The sequence below is a fragment of the Capra hircus genome, chromosome 17 (assembly GCF_001704415.2).
Source record: "Capra hircus breed San Clemente chromosome 17, ASM170441v1, whole genome shotgun sequence".
Lineage (NCBI taxonomy): Eukaryota > Metazoa > Chordata > Mammalia > Artiodactyla > Bovidae > Capra > Capra hircus.
This window is the reverse complement of record NC_030824.1, coordinates 60,048,203-60,068,587: the sequence shown is the minus strand read 5'-3', so window position 1 is coordinate 60,068,587 and position 20,385 is coordinate 60,048,203.

The window sequence follows — 20,385 nt, the reverse complement described above, 5'->3', positions numbered from 1 at the left end:
GTCCGTCTAGTCAAGGCTATGGTTTTTCCAGTAGTCATGTATGGATGTGAGAGTCGGGCTATAAAGAAAGCTGAGCGCCAAAGAATTGATGCTTTTGAACTGTGGTGTTGGAGAAGACTCTTGAGAGTCCCTTGGACTGCACGGAGATCCAACCAGTCCATCCTAAAGGAGATCAGTCCTGAGTGTTCATTGGTAGGACTGATGTTGAAGCTGAAACTCCAATACTTTGGCCACCTGATGTGAAGAGCTAACTCATTTGAAAAGACCCTGATATGGGGAAAGATTGAGGGCAGGAGGAGAAGGGGATGACAGAGGATGAGATGGCTGGATGGCATCACTGACACATGGACATGGGTTTGGGTGGACTCTGGGAGTTGGCGATGGACAGGGAGGCCTGGTGTGCTGCGGTTCATGGGGTCGCAAAGAGTCAGAGATGACTGAGCGACTGGACTGAACTGAACTGAACCAATATTTTCATTTGTTCTTATCCAAGCATTACAATTAGGACCTGAATTTGGACCTTTGCATCACTGACTATGGAGCAAGAGATCTTTAAATCTTAAGGGAGTTTTTGTTTTAAATGTATACCAATAGTATATGGAATCAGGTAAATCAGTGAGCAGTAGGGAGATGTGAATTGTGTGACTAAGACTGCTACTGCTGTTGGTTAAAGTCAATGGTTTGAATTGTTTAAATCCAAAGAGAGTCTTATCAGTTTTTGTTTTCTCTTCTTTGAATGTTACTCAGTTTAATGCCTTTCTAAACTGAAAAACAAATACTACTAAAAATACTAGATTATATAAATTCTTGTTTAGCCATCTTTGCAAAGATTTCTATCCAAAAGATGGTGGCAGCGATTTTCCCTTTGGTGCTTTCTCCTAGCATTCTGGACTTGATGTATAAATTGTATGTTTTGTAGTACATCATTCTTTTCCTAAATATTTTTGAGTTTTTCTTTATAAAAAGTCATGGAAATTTACCAGACTGAATCATAAATCTTTGTTGCAGTTGACTCCAACACACTTGAATTGCACAACAAAATGAACATACAATTAAAAATTTGGCAGATCTGGTCATTGTTTTAAGTATATTCAGCCCCAAGGAAAAATGAAAACTAAGTTATAAGTTGAATTGTATATAGTGTAATAGAATGAAGCTTTGAAGCAAGAATAGAATTTAGAAGCTGTCACAATCCTTGCCTAAAGCAAATATATTCTCTTTTGCAATATTTTCTTGAATTAGAATTCTATGCTTACCAGCTGCTATAAATCACTTTTTCCTTTATTACAGAGTTGGACACTGTGATACCTTAAAGTGGGTGGTGCTTATCTTGGGAGTGGTGTGGAACTTGAATGAGTAGGGGAAGGAATTATTGCTGTTTAACAACTGTTTGCAAAGATTCCAGTGTTCCTGGGAGGGAGCAGGAAGTATTAATTTAAAAATAGTTCCCAAAGCCAAAAAGTTGAGGGAAGAATAAAGCATTTTATTTTTTCATCTGTTTGGATTACCTCTAAGGAGATGAGTAATGAATGAAATCCAGGATTAGTACACAGGAAGGGCCCCTGAGAGACCGTCTAGACGCTAGGCCATCTTCCTCTTTCACAGAACTCCTTCTGACATGTTTGGAGAGAAAGTCCTCTGCCATATTCTTAAGCACCCTGAAGGAAAGGGAATTAGGGAATTCTGAATAACCACTCCAGCATCTAATAAAAACTTCATCATCAAAAAATTTTTTAATACTTTTTTTTTTACCGTTTTTAATTGAAATTTGTATTTTCTTAGCAGCTATGAAATTAAAAGATGCTTACTCCTTGGAAGAAAAGTTATGACCAACCTAGATAGCATATTCAAAAGCAGAGACGTTACTTTGCCGACTAAGGTCTGTCTAGTCAAGGCCATGGTTTTTCCAGTGGTCATGTATGGATGTGAGAGTTGGACTGTGAAGAAGGCTGAGCGCCGAAGAATTGATGCTTTTGAACTGTGGTGTTGGAGAAGACTCTTGAGAGTCCCTTGGACTGCAAGGAGATCCAACCAGTCCATCCTAAAGGAGATCAGTCCTGAGATTTCTTTGGAAGGAATGATGCTAAAGCTGAAACTCCACTACTCTGGCCACCTCATGCGAAGAGTTGACTCATTGGAAAAGACCCTGCTGCTGGGAGGGATTGGGGGCAGGAGGAGAAGGGGACGACAGAGGATGAGATGGCTGGATGGCATCACTGACTCGATGGACGTGAGTCTGAGTGAACTCCGGGAGTTGGTGATGGAGAGGGAGGTGTGGCGTGCTGCGATTCATGGGGTCGCAAAGAGTCGAACATGACTGAGCGACTGAACTGAGGACCTAGAAACTCAGTCATTTGACATCTTAATTTATGTAGTTTATTTTTCCTGTCCATTAAAAAAATTGATCAAAATTATTTTTAGTTCTAAAACATTGGGAAACTCTCTGTCCTACGCCTTAAAATTTCCAGCTCTGTGTTCATTAGCCCATGGTGTTTTTCTAAGTCAGCAACAGAGCTCCCTTTACTGTCACTGACGCCTTTTAAATTACTGTTGGCGGAAATTTCCTAGTAAAATTGTTTTGGGTCTTCCACACGTCTTTCCTGGTAGTTATAAAAATTTCCAACATAGATTTTAGCTAAGATGGCCCTGAAAGGATGAATCTTCTTTTTATCTCCCCAACTCCAGTGCTATGTAAAGAAAGGAAAATAGTTTTTAAAAAAGACACTTGTAAATAATATAAATGCGAACATGACAGATCCTGATGAGTACTTAGAAAAATTTCCTTATACTGCCAGACTAGGATTAAAACCCGCTGCTTTTCCTTTTCTTTACTACTCCCAGCCTGCATAGGCTGGCTCACTCACTTTACTGCATTTCAACACTTTGGGATCACAGAATTTGTCACCGCCACTTGGCTCTTAAACTCACCCAACTTTGGAAGTCATTTCTTGTTGTAGGAAATCAGATTTTCCTTTAGGAACATTTTTGCCTGACTCTGGAATAAGGTGGGACCTCTCTGATTGGCTTACTAAAAGGCCCATTTCCCCATGACTTTCCATTTTCCATTTTCCGATGACTTTGATGTCTGCATTGAGGCAGACTGTGAGACCTTTCCCTGGGACCCTTATTTGCATCTCTTTGGAATAGATTTGGAATTTATTGCTGATTTTCTTTGCTCCTGTTCCATCTGCATGTATTGCAGTTTCTCCCTGTGATGAAAGCTTTACGTACTTGACACACAAATATTAAAATTGTTTAACAACTTACTACTCAAAAATGCTTATCTGTTTGGGGATGGCTCTGTAAATTTTGGTATACAATTGTGGAAGAGTATGCAGCCAATAAAAATATAGAATTTGTAGTGACTTGGAGAAATGCTTATGTTAATATGCCTATTAAGTGAGAAAAGCAGGATGCAAAATTGTATATACACTATTACCAGAGCTAAGTAAAAAACAAAAACAAAAACAACTTTGTGTTCTTCTAAAACATGTATGTATAGAAAAAGTCTGAAAGAGAAGTTGCTAAAAGTCATGGTTGATAAAGAATGGTGAAACCTTTGGCAATTTCCTGTTTTCCACTTTGTTTTCAAAATTTCTGTTACTGATTTGGTATCACTCCTATAGTGTAAATAAAAATTCAGTACCTTCCGTTTTAAGCAAAGCAACCTAATCATTACTCTCATTAGACACCCATTTGCTTTTCAATACCTTAAAAGAGCAGTTCCTCATTCAGTAAGTGATGTTGGTCATTGGAAAAAAGAGAAAAGAAAAAAAGGTGTATAAATAAAATATTGAATTCACCTTTCTTTTATAAAAAAATTTTTTTTGGCTGCACCATGCATAATGTTGGGGGAGGAAATGGCAAACCACTCCAGTATCCTTGCCTGGAAAATCCCCTAGACTGAGGAGCCTGGTGGGCTGCAGGCCACAGGGTTGCAAAGAGTCAGGCACGACTGAGCTACTAACACATGCAACATGTGGGATCTTAGTTCCCAGATCAAAGGTTGAACCCATGCCCACTGCAGTGGAAGCCCAGAGTCATAACCACTGGACCACCAGAGAAGTCTCATAAAGCTCTTTTTTAATGTAAGTATAAAAGAAGTTGTTGAAGACTTTACTCTGATACAGTTTGCTCATGATCGTCAAATCTTAATTCAGGGTAAGTTCTTCAGGTCAGAGATGTAGACAGTGAGACTCAGAAAGCAGGGTGATTGCCACATTGCGCTATAGTGCTGAGTCTAGAACATTCACCTCCAGCTGGCCATTAGAACTGCCTTCCCACCGTGACTGTGTCTCCCCATAGCCAAACTAAACTCAAAGTCTTTTTTGGTCTGGAACAGTCTTAGTTTTGCATTGCTGTTTCATCTGACATGCAAAGCATAAGAGCCAAAGAATATGAGAACAGTTTTGAATAGATACACTCTGCCAAAATTAACACGCACTGGTGATGGGACTACTGAAGCCATTTAGAGGTCTTCATTTCTGGGGCCAGGCCCTCTTTCCAACATGATCTCTTGAACAGGGTGCTTGCAGACAGTGACCACGCTCTGTTTGTGCTGGGGTACAGGAAGCGATCTTGGGAAAGGCTGTTTCCCAAAATGCAAATATTCACACACAGCTAATAAAGAGAAATTGTGGGAAATAGCTCCCCATCTAGCTTTTGCCCTGCTTTCCCCCTCAGCACTAGGGCACGTTTTCCTGCTTCCATTTTTGTTCATGTTGTTAACACTGTTTTGGGACAGCTCTGTTTACTACTGCTTCCAAAAAAAATTCCGTACCATGGGACATTTGTTTTGGCTAGTTGGAAGAAAGTTTGCATTTTGTCTCTTTAGGAGATGGAGAATACGAAGAGTATTTATTAAGGGAAATGTGACCTTGCTCTGTGTTTGGCAGTTTCTTGGAAACTAGTCAGCGTTGGGAACTTGTGCAGTTGATGCCAAGACTACAGTAATGGATGTAAAGGTGTATGTTTTTATATCACGGTCTTAAACAATGCTCTCTGCCTTCCTGCCCTCAGGGAAGCTTTGTAAATGGAAATAAAGTGGAGTATTTATTTCTAAATCACCTTTAAAAACCTCTAAACTTGCAAACTTACAAAGATGCTCTTCAGATATATTGTATCATGTAGTTCTTACAACACTCCTTTGGGAGTATGTCATTTTTCATATTTTAAAGATGAAAAAAAGCCTAGATTGCAGCTAAAAATTGGCAGAACAGTATGGTCTTCTTATGGCCTCCAATCTCAAATTCCATGTCCTTTCTCCCATCTCTATGATTTATGGCCTCTCTGCTCTAGGGGCCCCGTTCTATTTACTGGATAAAAATTCACTGAAACTTTCACACTTGGTGTCACAGAGCTGTTCTGAAATTATGCTTCATTGCTTGTGTGAGTTTCCACTTGCATCTTTCTCAGTGAGGGAAGGAGTAATAGAGCAATAGTAACTTTAGAAATTTCTCCTGAGATAGTGTTTTTGGGTAGATTCAGTTCATTTTGCTTTATTTAAGCCCTGGAAATATTATTATAAAATGACGGTTGAATTCAAATAGTGTTTTTGGTAGAAATATCTATGTTCAGATTGGATTCATTTTTTTTTTAAGTTGTGTATGTGTGAGTACAGACTTAATAATACAAAATGGTGGCACTCTTCACTCAGGTTTTCTATTTGCCTGCCCAGGTGATTATTTTTGCTATCAGAAAGGAGGATGTTTACCCTGAAAGAAAGGTCTGTGGTTTGTTAGTAGTTTTCATAGGACCCTCCAAGGTTTCTGTTCTTAATAGTGTTCTTTAGTCTGTGACATGAGTCAGTAATTGCTGAATGTTTCATCATGATATTGTTTTATAAAATTGAGATGTAGTTGATATACAGCATTGTGTAAGTTACATAAGTATAATCGCTCAGTTGTGTCCAACTCTTTGTGACCCCATGAACTGTAGCCCACCAGGCTCCTCTGTCCATGGACTTCTTTAGGCAGGAATACTGGAGTGGGTTGCCATTCCCTTCTCTGGGGGATCTTCCCGACCCAGGGATCAAACCTGGGTCTCCTGCATTGCAGACAGATTCTTTACCATCTGAGCCAACAGGAAAGCCTTGTGTATGTTATATAGTGATTCAAGATTTTAAAGGTTATACATAGCTATTGTAAAATATTGGTTATATATCCTGTGTTGTACAGTATATCCTTGTAGCTTATTTATTTTATACGTAATAGTTTGTATTCTCTACTCCTATTGTGCCCTCCCCCTTTCCCCTCCCCACTGGTAACCACTAGTTTGTTCTTTATATTTGTATATATGTATGTATGTGTGTATGTGTGTGTGTGTGTATATATATATATATATACGCACACACCTTTTAACCCTAACTCTATGAAACTGACACAAATGAAAAAAAATATAATACTGTTTGCTCATCTTCTACTATACGACTTTTCAACACCCTTTTAAAAATTGCCTTTGCTCACTCAAAAAATATTTATGGAGAACATACTGTAAAACTTGGACACAGAAGAGTGAGTGACTTGTCCCAAGATGTTAGGGTTAATAAATGCCACAGTCAGAACGTAAATGATGTCTATTTGGCAAACCACTTCAATATGCCTACCTTGAGAACCCCATGAACAGTATGAAAAAGCAAAAAGATAGGAAAGATGAACTCCCCAGGTTGGTAGGTGCCCAATATGCCACTGGAGATCAGTGGAGAAATAAGTCCAGAAAGAATGAACAGACGGAGCCAAAGCAACAACACCACCCAGTTGTGGATGTGACTAGTGATGGAGGCAAGGTCCGATGCTGTAAAGAGCAATATTGCATATGAATCTGGAATGTTAGGTCCATGAATCAAGGCAAATTGGGAGTGGTCAAACAAGAGATGGCAAGAGTGAATGTCGACATTCTAGGAATCAGAGAACTAAAATGGACTGGAATGGGTGAATTTAACTTAGATGACCATTATATCTACTACTGTGGGCAAGAATCATTAGAAGAAATGGAATAGCCATCATAGTCAACAAAAGAGTCTGAAATGCAGTACTTAGATGCAGTCTCAAAAACGACAGAATGATCTCTGTTTGTTTCCAAGGCAAAGCATTCAATATCACGGGAATCCAAGTCGATGCCCCAGCCAGCAACACTGAAGAAGCTGAAGTTGAACAGTTCTATGAAGACCTACAAGACCTTCTAGAATTAACACCCAAAAAAGATGTCCTTTTCATTATAGGGGGCTGGAAAGCAAAAGTAGGAAGTCAAGAAACACCTGGATTAACAGGTAAATTTGGCCTTGGAGTATAGAATGAAGCAGGGCAAAGGCTAATAGAGTTCTGCCAAGAGAATGCACTGATCATAGCAAACACCCTCCTCCAACAACACAAGAGAAGACTCTATACATGGACATCACCAGATGGTCAACACCAATATCAGATTGATTATATTCTTTGCAGCCAAAGATGAAGAAGCTCTATACAGTCAGCAAAAACAAGACCAGGAGCTGACTGTGGCTCAGATCATGAACTCCTTACTGCCAAATTCAGACTTAAATTGAAGAAAGTAGGGAAAACCACTAGACCATTCAGGTATGCCCTAAATCAAATCCCTTATGATTATACAGTGAAAGTGATAAATAGATTTAAGTCACTAGATCTGATAGATAGAGTGCCTGATGAAATATGGACGGAGGTTCATGACACTGTACAGGAGATGGGGAGCAAGACCATCCCCAAGAAAAAGAAATGCAAAAAAGCAAAATGGCTGTCTGAAGAGGCCTTACAAATAGCTGTGAAAAGAAGAGAAGTGAAAAGTAAAGGAGAAAAGGAAAGATACACCCATTTGAACGCAGAGTTCCAAGAATAGCAAGGAGAGATAAGAAAGCCTTCCTCAGTGATCAATGCCAGGAAATAGAGAAAAACAATAAGATGGGAAAGACTAGAGATCTCTTCAAGAAAATTAGAGCTACCAAGGGAATATTTCATGCAAAGATGGGCTCAATAAAAGACAGAAATGGTATAGACTTAATACTGAGCAAAGATGGGCTCAATAAAGGACAGAAATGGTATAGACTTAATAGAAGCAGAAGATATTAAGAAGAGGTGGCAAGAATACACAGAAGAACTATACAAAAAAGTTCATTATGACCCAGATAATTACGATGGTGTGATCACTCACCTAGAGCCAGACATCCTGGAATGTGATGTCAAGTGGGCCTTAGAAAGCATCACTACAAACAAAGCTAGTGAAGGTGATGGAATTTCAGTTGAGCTATTTGAAATCCTAAAAGATGATGCTGTGAAAGTGCTGCCCTCAGTATGCCAGCAAATTTGGAAAACTCAGCAGTGGCCACAGGATTGGAAAAGGTTAATTTTCATTCCAATCCCAAAGAAAGGCAATGCCAAAGAATGCTCAAACTACTGCACAATTGCACTCATCTTACACGCTAGCAAAGAAATGCTCAAAATTCTCCAATCCAGGCTTCAACAATACGTGAATCGTGAACTTCCAGGTGTTCAAGTTGGTTTTAGAAAAGGCAGAGTAACCAGAGATCAAATTCCTACCATCTGTTCAATCATCGAAAAAGTAAAAGATTTCCAGAGAAGCATCTATTTCTGCTTTATTGACTATGCCAAAGCCTTTGACTGTGTGGATCACAATAAACTGTGGAAAATTCTGAAAGAGATGGGAATGCGAGGCCACCTCACTTACCTCTTGAGAAACCTGTATGCAGGTCAGGAAGCAACAGTTAGAACTGGACATGGAACAACAGACTGGTTCCAAATAGGGAGAGGAGTATGTCAAGGCTGTATATTGTCACCCTGCTTATTTAACTTACCTATAGAGTACATCATGAGAAATGCTGGGCTGGAAGAAGCATAAGCTGGAATCAAGATTGCTGGGAGAAACATCAATAACCTCAGATATGCAGATGACACCACCCTTATGGCAGAAAGTGAAGAGGAGCTAAAAAGCCTCTTGATGAAAGTGAAAGAGGCGAGTGAAAATGTTAGCTTAAAGCTCAACATTCAGAAAACTAAGATCATGGCATCCGGTCCCATCACTTCATGGGAAATAGATGGGGAAACAGTGGAAACAGTGTCAGACTTTATTTTTTGGGGCTCCAAAATCACTGCAGATGGTGATTGCAGCCATGAAATAAAAAGACACTTACTCCTTGGAAGAAAAGTCATGACCCACCTAGATAGCATATTAAAAACCAGAGATATTACTTTGTCAACAAAGGTCTGTCTAGTCAAAGTTACGGTTTTTCCAGTAGTCATGTATGGACGTGAGAGTTGGACTGTGAAGAAGGCTGAGTGCCGAAGAATTGATGCTTTTGAACTGTGGTGTTGGAGAAGACTCTTGAAAGTCCCTTGGACTGCAAAGAGACCCAACCAGTCCATCCTAAAGGAGATCAGTCCTGGGTGTTCATTGGAGAGACTGATGCTGAAGCTGAAACTCCAGTACTTTGGGTACCTCATGCAAAGTGTTGACTCATTGGAAAAGACTCTGATGCTGGGAAAGATTGAAGGAAGGAGGAGAAGGGGATGACAGAGGATGAGATGGTTGGATGGCATCACCGACTCAATGGACATGGGTTTGGGTGGATTCCTGGAGTTGGTGATGGACAGGGAGGCCTGGCGTGCTGCAGTCCATGGGGTCGCAAAGAGTTGGACATGACTGAGTGATTCAACTGAACTGAACTGATTTGGTTACAAAGCTGTGCACTTGCTACTAACCCATTATAAGGACTTCCCACATAGCACTAGTGGTAAAGAACCTGCCTGCCAATGCAGGAAACTCAAGAGACACTGGTTTGATCCCTGGGTTGGGGAGATTCCCTGGAGGAGGAAACGGCAACCCACTCCAATATTCTTGCCCAGAAAAATCCCAGGGACAGAAGAGCCTGGTGGGCTACAGTCCATAGGGTTGCAAAGAATCTGACATGATTGAGCAACTTCACATGCATTCAAGCCACTATAAAATGTGCTCAGTGTTTGTGTGAGCGAGAGAAAAAAAGAGAGAGTGATTAAATGAACATGTGAGACATGGTCTTCCCTCTCCAGGTCCTTTCAAAGGGCAGCACTTCGGGAATCACACCCATCTTGTCTTCTGAGTGAGCTCTGTTCTGCCTACACATATAACTTCATTATTCCCTAGTGCCAAGAAAATATAGCTTGGTAGCATTTCAACAGGAGGACGTAGATGTGTAAGTGAGAATAATCACTCTTTCTAGAAAGCAGACATTTTCATAGTGACCTACCTTTTCTAACTTTTGACAAATATTTTAATCTTCAGTATTTTTAAAAATGACCTCTTTCAGGCATGAAAAATATAGGAAACTAATTTCAACAACACAGAATGATCTTTTCCCTCTGCAAAGATATTAATGCTAAGTGTTGTGGGTAGGAGGTGTTATGAAATGAGGACATACTCAGTTACTGTCTTAATCTGGTCAGTTCAGGACAAGAAAGAAGATTGGTCCTAAAGCAGTGGCACCCTTTGTGTAATTCACAGTACTGAATAACCAGATTGATCATGAGCAATCTGGGACCAGATAGATACCAAAATTGACAGTGTTAAGCAACTATTTGCCTAATGGAAAGAAACTTGACAGTGGAGTAATGTGTCTGCTGAACCCAATGACTGTGCATATTTACTGTGTGCAGCTGATGGTTTCTGCAATGATGATATGACATATGTATACATTTTTAAAGGTTACTATAATCAGATTAATTAACATCCCCATCACCTCACCTACATTTTATCTTTTGGTAGTGAGAACCCTTACGATCTATTCTCTTCAGTTCAGTTCAGTCGCTCAGTCGTGTCCGACTCTTTGCGACCCCATGAATTGCAGCACGCCAGGCCTCCCTGTCCATTACCAACTCCCGGAGTTCACTCAGACTCACGTCCATCGAGTCAGTGATGCCATCCACCCATCTCATCCTCTATCATCTCCTCCTGCCCCCAATCCCTCCCAGCATCAGAGTCTTTTCCAATGAGTCAGCTCTTCACATGAGGTGGCCAAAGTACTGGAGTTTCACCTTCAGCATCATTCCTTCCAAAGAAATCCCAGGGTTGATCTCCTTCAGAATGGACTGGTTGGATCTCCTTGCAGTCCAAGGGACTCTCAAGAGTCTTCTCCAACACCACAGTTCAAAAGCATCAATTCTTCAGCGCTCAGCCTTCTTCACAGTCCAACTCTCACATCCATACATGACCACAGGAAAAATCATGGCCTTGACTAGATGGACCTTAGTCGGCAAAGTAATGTCTCTGCTTTTGAATATGCTATCTAGGTTGGTCATAACTTATCTTCCAAGGAGTAAGTGTCTTTTAATTTCATGGCTGCAGTCACCATCTGCAGTGATTTTGGATCCCCCCAAAATAAAGTCTGACACTGTTTCCACTGTTTCCCCATCTATTTCCCATGAAGCGATGGGGCCGGATGCCATGATCTTTGTTTTCTGAATGTTGAGCTTTAAGCCAACTTTTTCACTTTCCTCTTTCACTTTCATCAAGAGGCTCTTTAGTTCTTCTTCACTTTCTGCCATAAGGGTGGTGTCATCTGCATATCTGAGGTTTTTGATATTTTTCCCGGCAATCTTGATTCCAGCTTGTGTTTCTTCCAGCCCAGCATTTCTCATGATGTACTCTGCATAGAAGTTAAATAAGCAGGGCGACAATATACAGCCTTGACGTACTCCTTTTCCTATTTGGAACCAGTCTGTTGTTCCATGTCCAGTTCTAACTGTTGCTTCCTGACCTGCATACAGATTTCTCAAGAGGCAGGTCAAGTGGTCTGGTATTCCCATCTCCTTCAGAATTTTCCACAGTTTCTTGTGATCCACACAGTCAAAGGCTTTGGCATAGTCAATAAAGCAGAAATAGATGTTTTTCTGGAACTCTCTTGGTTTTTCGATGATCCAGCAGATGTTGGCAATTTGATCTCTGATTCCTCTGCCTTTTCTAAAACCAGCTTGGACATCAAGGAGTTCACAGTTCACATATTGTTGAAGCCTGGCTTGGAGAATTTTGAGCATTAGTTTACTAGCATGTGAGATAGCAAATTTCAAGTATTCAGTATAGTATTGTTTTCTTTTTAAGAGGGACTTGGCTCATCAGCTGATCTCAAGGGGCTTGCACTTCTTTTAAAAAAAGAGTATTTATTTATTTTTGGCCGTGCTAGGTCTTCGTTGCTTTTCAGGCTTTTCTCTAGCTGCTCTCTAGTTGCGGTGTGCAGGCTTCTCATTTGTAGCAGGTTCTCTTGTGGAGCATGGGCTCTAGAGTGGGTGGGCTTCCCTAGTTGCAGCTCCTGGCCTCCAAAGCACAAGCTTAATAGTTGTGGTGCATGGGCTTAGCCGCCCCTTGGCATGTTGAATCTTCCCGGACCAAAGATTGAACTTGTGTCTCCTGAATTGGCAGGCGGATTCTCTACCACTGAGCCACCAGGGAAGCCCTCTACACTATAGTATTATTAGCTATAATTGCCATGCTGTACATTAGATTTCCTCAAAACTTACTCATCTGATAACTTGTACCCTTTGACATGTATCTCTCCATCTTCCTCACCCCTGAGTCCTGATAACCACCATTCTACTCTGTTTCTGTGAATTTGACTGTTTTTTTTCTAAGATTCCATGTATAAGTGAGATTGTGTAGTATTGTATAGATTGCATAGTATTGTCTTGTTTGTGTCTGGCTCCTTTCACTTAGCATAATGTCCCCTAGGTGCATCTTTGCTTTCTTGTGTGTTCTCAGTCGTGTCTGACTCTTTATGACCCCCATGGACTGTAGCCTACCATGGAATTTTGAAGGCAAGAATACTAAAGTGGCTTCCCCTTCCTTCTCCAGGGGATCCTTCCCACCCAAGGATCGAATCTGCCTCTCTTGCGTCTCCTGCAATGGCAGGTGGATTCTTTACCACTGTGCCACCTGGGAGGCCCCTAGGTTCATCCATAGAGTTGCAAGTGGCATGATTTCTGTTTGCTCATGACTGAATAATATTTCATTGTTATATATTTATATATTATATAGCTTCCCTGGTGGCTCAGACAATAAAGAGTCTGCCTGCAATGCAGGAGACCCAGGTTTGATCCCTGGGTGAGAAAGATCCCCTGGAGAAGAAAATGGCAACCTACTCTAGTATTCTTCCCTGGAAATATCCCATGGACGAAGGAGCCTGGTGGGCTATACCCCATAGGGTAGCAAAGAGTCAGACAGGACTTAGCAACTAGCACACACACACACATTTATCTATTAATCTGTCTCACATCTTTATTATCCATTCAACAGACACTTAGTGTGTCTTCATATCTCAGATATTGTAAGTAATAAACATAAGTGTTTTCATTTTATTTCTCAAAAATGTCTATTTTGAATTGACAGTTTAAAAAAAGAGAAAACCAAACTGGTCTTCCACCACAGATTGTTTGAGAACACTGTGCTAAATCATAGTCAAGTCAGGTTTTTTACCAAATTGAAAAAATTAAAAAAAAAAAACAAAAACAACACATTGAGTATAAAATACAAGATTAAAACTATAGTGTTAGATTTTTTTTTCAACCCTTGGTCAACTAGGTGAATAGAATTGAAAGGATTCTGGAGATTTGCAGTCACATGGAGTCAAATTTTGCTTAATTCCAAGTGAGAAATTTTGCCAAAAATTTGAGAGAGGGCAAGCCCTACTAACTAGCCTAACAGTTGAACATCTTAACAAAGGTACCACGAGGGTAACTTTCCTTGGTCTCACAGGAGGAACTACATTCATTCAGTGACGACTGAGCACCTAGTCCGTGCCCAGGGCCATTCCCTGAATACTAGGAAATGCTTCTAGAGAGCATAAGGGGTGGTCTGTGGGCATACAAACATTCTTAGAGATGATTTAAACCCTTTGAGTTTCTTGAGTAACTGTGGAGGAACGCAGGCCCACTGAGCACATTTGCAAAATGTTCATAGCTGATCGGGCTTCATTCCTGCTTTACCTGTTTTCCTGGCCTCATTATCTGTCACCCCAGTTTTCTCTGCTCCTACTTTTGGAATGGACTCAGAAGATAGTAAGTCAGACAGGTTAATGGGAATCACAGAAGAGTGCAAAAGATAAAGCTGGACTATCGCTGCAGAGGTGGCTTCCAGCACAGAAGTAATTGGCTTTGATGACTAGGCAAGGAGGTGTGGTCAGTATGTGCCTCCTGAGGATGTGGTGACTTCCATGAGCATCAGTGTCACCTCAGCATAAAGTTAGCAGCATATATGTAACGTTGAAATCTAGGTAAACAAGATCCTACTGTATAGCACAGGGAACTATGTTCTAAATCCTGTGATAAACCATAATGGAAAAGGGTATATATATATAAAAGAATGTCTATATATGTATAACTGAGTTACTTTGCTGTACAACAGTTTGGCAAAACATTGCAAATCAACTATACTTCACCCAGAGAGATGTTATGGGGAGTGAGGTGGGAGGGGGGGTTCATGTTTGGGAACGCATGTAAGAATTAAAGATTTTAAAATTAAAAAAATAAAAAACTAAAAAAAAAAACCAACTATACTTCAATAAAAAATAAAATTAACAGTAAATCAGCAAAAAAAAAAAAAATCCAGTCATCAAGATTTTAATCCTCAGTCAACCAGTTTGATTCTCTGTCAAGAAGAAGGCAAGACTGCAGTGAAATTCCTGCTAGAATTCCTGTTTGGTAAAGGGTATCCTCTAACATTCAACTGTGTGATCTTTGGAAGCTTCTAAATATAGAGAATGCCTTCAGAAAAATCACACAATCTTGTTTTGATGTTGTTGTCTTTCGTTTTGACTTCATTTCATTTTTCTGATTTATCACTAATAAGTTTGTTGTCATATAAAAGAGAAAGTTTCCGTCATAGATGTCTTGGGTGATACAAGTTGTAAAAGAGTCTGTTTTTCTGATCAATGTCCAGATAGCACTGAATGAGGGGAGCCTAACTGTTCAATCTCCGTCAGCAATTAGGCTGGACCCATAAACAGGAACACATGTTGAGGCTGGGTAACTGACTGGAGCAGCGAGGTATTTCTCAGCAAGATTTCTTGAATCTTGAGTTTTCTCCACATGGTGTGCATGGGAGAAGTTGGGGAGGTCAAGAGAAAATAAGCACAAGTCAAAGGGAGACGTGTAAAATAAACAGCGACATCTGGCAAACGACTTCCTCCCATGGACGTAGGAAGGGCTCTTACTCTGGGCGGTGAATCTGAAATGTTGTTCTTGGCAGTATATGAGCTTAATGTCCATCAGATCTGGGAATGAGGGTTGCTTAAGTTTATATTTCTTTTGCTGATGGTATGCACCTTAAGATCTGATGCTCACAACATCCACCATCCATTTGGCCGTTCTTTGAATCACTAGATTTCACTTTGATGCATTTTCAAAAGAGATCTGAACATTAAAGACCTCAGAATTCTTAATTATCTAAACTTATTTATCTCCTAATGAACTGTATTGTTTACATTGGAGAGGTCCAGTACTGCACCTCTCTTTGCTCAGTAACGAAAAGAACCTTAAATTCTAACAATTCAGCATGCCACTTCAAGCTTACCGATGTGGTAGAAGCCCTCTGTAATTTCTTGAGGTGTAACTGTTCGTATTAAATGATTAATAAGAAATTTAGCCTTTAATAACTTTATAATATATTATTCTGATTCTCATCACGGGCTTATTAAGGGTATTTTCAGGAACTTTCTTACCAAAAATAGACATTTTTATTGAAAAAAGAACTGAAAAATGACTGAAAAAAGAACACACATATTACATATTGATAAAATAAAACAAAACAGAAGTTTATAAAATAGAAAACATTGCACTCTTTCATCCAGGCCACAACAAGTGGCAATTCCATGACTTGTATAACTCAGAAATGAAGTATTACACAATTCTTATTTTCAAGTGATATTCACTATTTTTAAGTTAATGCAAAGATAGCAAAACTTTCCAGTTTGATTGTGGGAGTTCTGAAATTTATTGCTTCTCAGTGAAATAGGGAAAGAGGTGTTTTCCCTGTTGTGGGGGGAAGAGGATGGGAAAATAGTCCATTCCTCTGGAGAGAACAGTGAATAGATGTCCATTTAATTTCCCATCTCGCTGCTCTTCCCTCCTTTCTGTTTCTCGGTCATTGCCATTTATGAAAAGCAGATGGAAGTGAAGTGGTTTACACATAGCATGATCATTTTTTATGTTATGGGAAATGTGGATGCCCTGGTTTCAGGACTTTTCTGACGTTTTTTTTCCCCCCTCTTTTTAGGTGCAGGCTTCACAGAAGGAAGCCATCCTGTTTTTCTGAAGCCAGGCACTTCCTGACGCAAATGCTCGGAAAAGCTCACTGACTTCAGGTGAATCTGTGTCTATGATCTCCAAGGGAAAATGAACAATTCTGGACTTCCCAAAGGGGGAAGGTGTCTGAGTGGCAGTGATCGGAAGAGCATGTCTAGCAGGAGCTAAGCCACTGGTGGAAGATAGTTCAGCAATGTTATCTGAGAAAATCTGTCACTTTTATACTTAAATTGGCCACCTCTACCCATATTGTTGTAGCAAAAACAGCATAAAGACTATAATATACCTTTTTGAAACAAATATGATAGAATTTAGATTGAGAGGCTATTTCTGTCTGGTGACATTTGACACAAGGAGTAACTTTGGAGTTAGTGGCAGTGATCCTACGAAGAGGTAATCCTGTGCAACAGTCATTCATTTATGTTTGGGAACGCATGTAAGAATTAAAGATTTTAAAATTAAAAAAAAAAAAAAATATTGAGATGCCTAGTGCTCCCAACTCTATCTCTTCAGAGCTCCAGACCAACACGATTGGCTGGCCACTGCATGTCCCTCTTTAACTATATAAAAAATGATGGGAATTGGTTACAGCATTTTTTTGTGTTTATTACTATTTTAATTTTTAAATTTATTTTTATTTATGTGAAACGTTTATTAATTTTTGATTGCTTTATCAAATTTTGTTGCTTTCTGTCAAACCTCAACATGAATCAGCCATAGGTATACATATGTCTCCTCCCTCTTGAACCTCCCTCGCATGTACCTCCCCATCCCACCCCTCTAGGTTGTTACAGAGCCCCTGTTTGAGCTCCCTGAGACACACAGCAAATTCCCATTGGCTATCTGTTTTACATATGATAATGTAAATTTCCATGTTACTCTCTCCATACCTCTCACCCTCTCCTTCCCTCTCCTCGTATCCATAAGTCTGTCTCTATGTCTGTTTCTCCATCGCTGCCCTGCAAATAAATTCATCACTACCATCTTTCTAGATTCCACATATATATATATGTTAGTGTACAATCTTTCTTTCTCTTTGACTTCATTCTATGTAGTAGGCTGTAGGTTCGTCTTCATTAGAACTGCCTCAAAGGCATTCCTTTTGCTCTACAGTGTTGTGTTAGATATATGTATGAAAGTGAAGTCGCTCAGTCGTGTCCGACTCTTTGCAACCCCATGGACCAGGCTCCTCCGACCATGGGATTTTCTAGGCAAGAGTGCTTGAGTGAGTTGCCATTTCCTTCTCCAGGGAGTCTTGCTGACCCAGGGATCGAACCCAGGTCCCCCACGTTGTAGACAGATGCTTTACCATCTGAGCCACCAGGGAATGATATATGTATACTTCTTACTTATTCTACAACAACATGAATCAGTAAGAAGTATATATATAATCCCCTTTGTGTCTCCCTCCCTCTGTACCCCCTCCCACCCCCTCTAGGTCATCACAGAGCACCCAGCTGAACTCCCTGTGTTATGCAACAGCTCCCCATTAGGTCTCTGTTTAACATCTGGTAGTATGTCAATGCCACGGCACTTTAGAACAGAGAGCAACTCAAGGAAGTTTATTACAGAGATCCAGTTAGCCCCAAGGGGAGATGTGAGCCATAGAAGGCACGGGAACTGAGGTTTGGCCTGTGATTTGGGACTTCATGCTGTGTCTGTCCTGGTTGGCCTTCGTGGATACATTGTCTCTGCGCTGCTGTAGACATGCCAGGCACTTACAGGTGCCTTCACTGCTCACATGTTTATGAATCATAATTTCAGCATCATGAAGAGATTGAACCAATTCTCTCTTGGTCTTTATTCCTCCTAACAAAGGTGGGGAAAGAGTCAACATATTGTATGCCATGTCTCGACCATGAACAAAGTAATTAGTGACAAAATACATAGACAGTAGGAGAAATTCTTCTTGGGCCGCTGACAAAGGCGTAAGAGGCAACTGCATTTTTCTGAAAGATCAACACGTACTGTGGCTGTGGTTTAATTCTTGCCGAATGAAAATAGGCCAGTAGCCTCGCGGTGTCGCTTCCTGTGACATGATGGGTCCTGGGCAGGTTATCTGCAGAAGGAGAGGAAAGACGGGGCAGGAGCTGGACACATACCCTAGGCCAGGATGGGCCAAGGCAAGACGGGTTGCTAGTTCTGGAAGATCTGAATTCTGGGTCATTTGCTGAGTCACAGGTAGAAGGGAGCAAGGCAGGCAATTAGGTATCAGCGAGGCTGTGGAAATGAGGACTTAGTTTCAGGAAGGGGCAATAAAAGTGAACTAAAGTATGCTTTTTAAGGACTGATGTATCCCAGAGACTGAGACAAAAACCCACCCACAAGCTCCTGTGAGGAGAGGAGGGCTTGGAGATCTGGAAGTGGGAGTAGGGGGAGTGACTTGAGGATGGTCTTATACATAGGTAAAGAGGGCTTTTGACTCTATTCACATGAGAATTCCTCTGGTGAATGAGAAAAATGTATGAGATTTTTGTATTTCTGTGCTTTATTAGTCAGTACCAAAATGTGGAGAACCTGTGAGATATTGCCTCCAGAACCAATTTAAACTTAATTTATCAACAATACTAACAGTAAATTGACTCTTCTCACTGACTTATATAATAACCTAGAGAGAGCTTCTTCAATGTAAAATAGCACAGCCAGAAAACTGATAATGAGCAGTAAACTGGAGAGGAAAAGTCTTATTTCAAGGGAGAGCAACCAAAGACACCTGTTTGTTTTTCTAATAAATTTCTTTTGTTTATTTTATTAAATGTTTTTTTCTATTTTTTTGGCTGTGCCGCATGGCTTGTGGGGTCTTAGTTCCCCAGCCAGGGATTGAACCCGTACCCCCTACAGAGGAAGAACAGTGTCTTAACCATTGCCCCACCTGGGAAGTCCCAGGGTACCTGTTTTGAATAACCATTTCCCCTGTCCCTTTCCCCCCCATATTTTCATTTCTCCTTAATTTCCTAAAGGAGATGGCAATGAACATGTCTGTGGAAATGGAGTGCTCTTATGCTTATATTTCCTATCTCTTTAACAGACAATGTCCTCAGTTATTATTTTTCCTGACTTTGTATTATCTTGTGATGCTGAATACCAGAATATCTGCCTTCCCCCAAGCCCTGACAGCTCCCAGTGGGATGTTATAACCTTCATGAAGCTTTTTAAGGTATTTACACCCAACCAGCAGTATTATAGTCATCACTACACACCTTAGTACTTAATTTTTATTTACATGTTTTATCTCACATCAGTTTTCTTGCCTGGAAAACTCCATGGACAGAGAGAAGCCTGGCAGGCTACAGTCCATGGGGTTGAAAAGAGCTGGACACGACGGAAGGCACATGCCCCCACACACAAAGTTATTTTTCCTCCTCATCAACTTGATCAAATTCCAGATCCTTGTGTTCTTCAATGTAGAAATTTGTCTTCTGATGGAGAATATCTACTTTTCTCTTGCAAATGAAAAATGTCCCTTTCCCTCTTGGATCTTGACTCACTAACCCAGTTCGTCATACTTGGGGTCCTTTCCTGAACAGCCCTAGGCACTAACGTTACATTTCTAATGCCAGTCTCCTAGGATCCTGCCCAAGATTTACATGATTTTTTTTTTTTTTTTTTTTTTTAACCTGCCTGCTCCTTTCCACTCTCTCCATCACTCACTCCACCTGTTTGAACACATGGTTTCGGAGCCCGAGTTAGGAAACACTCACTCTCCCTCCTGTGTGTCTCACTTCCTCACACCCCTGCCATACTCACAACACTCTTGACACCCCCCTCAGATGAGGGGGGTGCTTTGCACTTCAAGCAAGTCTCTGTGATGCCAGGTGAGTGTCCTGCAATTCAACTCGGTTCAGCACTACTTATATAAAGGTAGCATCAGATCCCACAACTGAAAGGCAGCCCAGTCACAAATAGTAAGTTCCCAGGTTACCCACAAGTTTTTAAAATTAATCAATTAATTTGCTTTTGGCTGCGCTGGGTCTTGATTGCTCGATTGTCTAGTTGTGCTGAGGGGGGCTGCTCTTTGTGGCAGTGCAACGGCTTCTCATTGCCGTGGCTTCTCTTGTGGAGCATGGCCTCTAGGGCTCAGGCTCAGTAGTTGTGG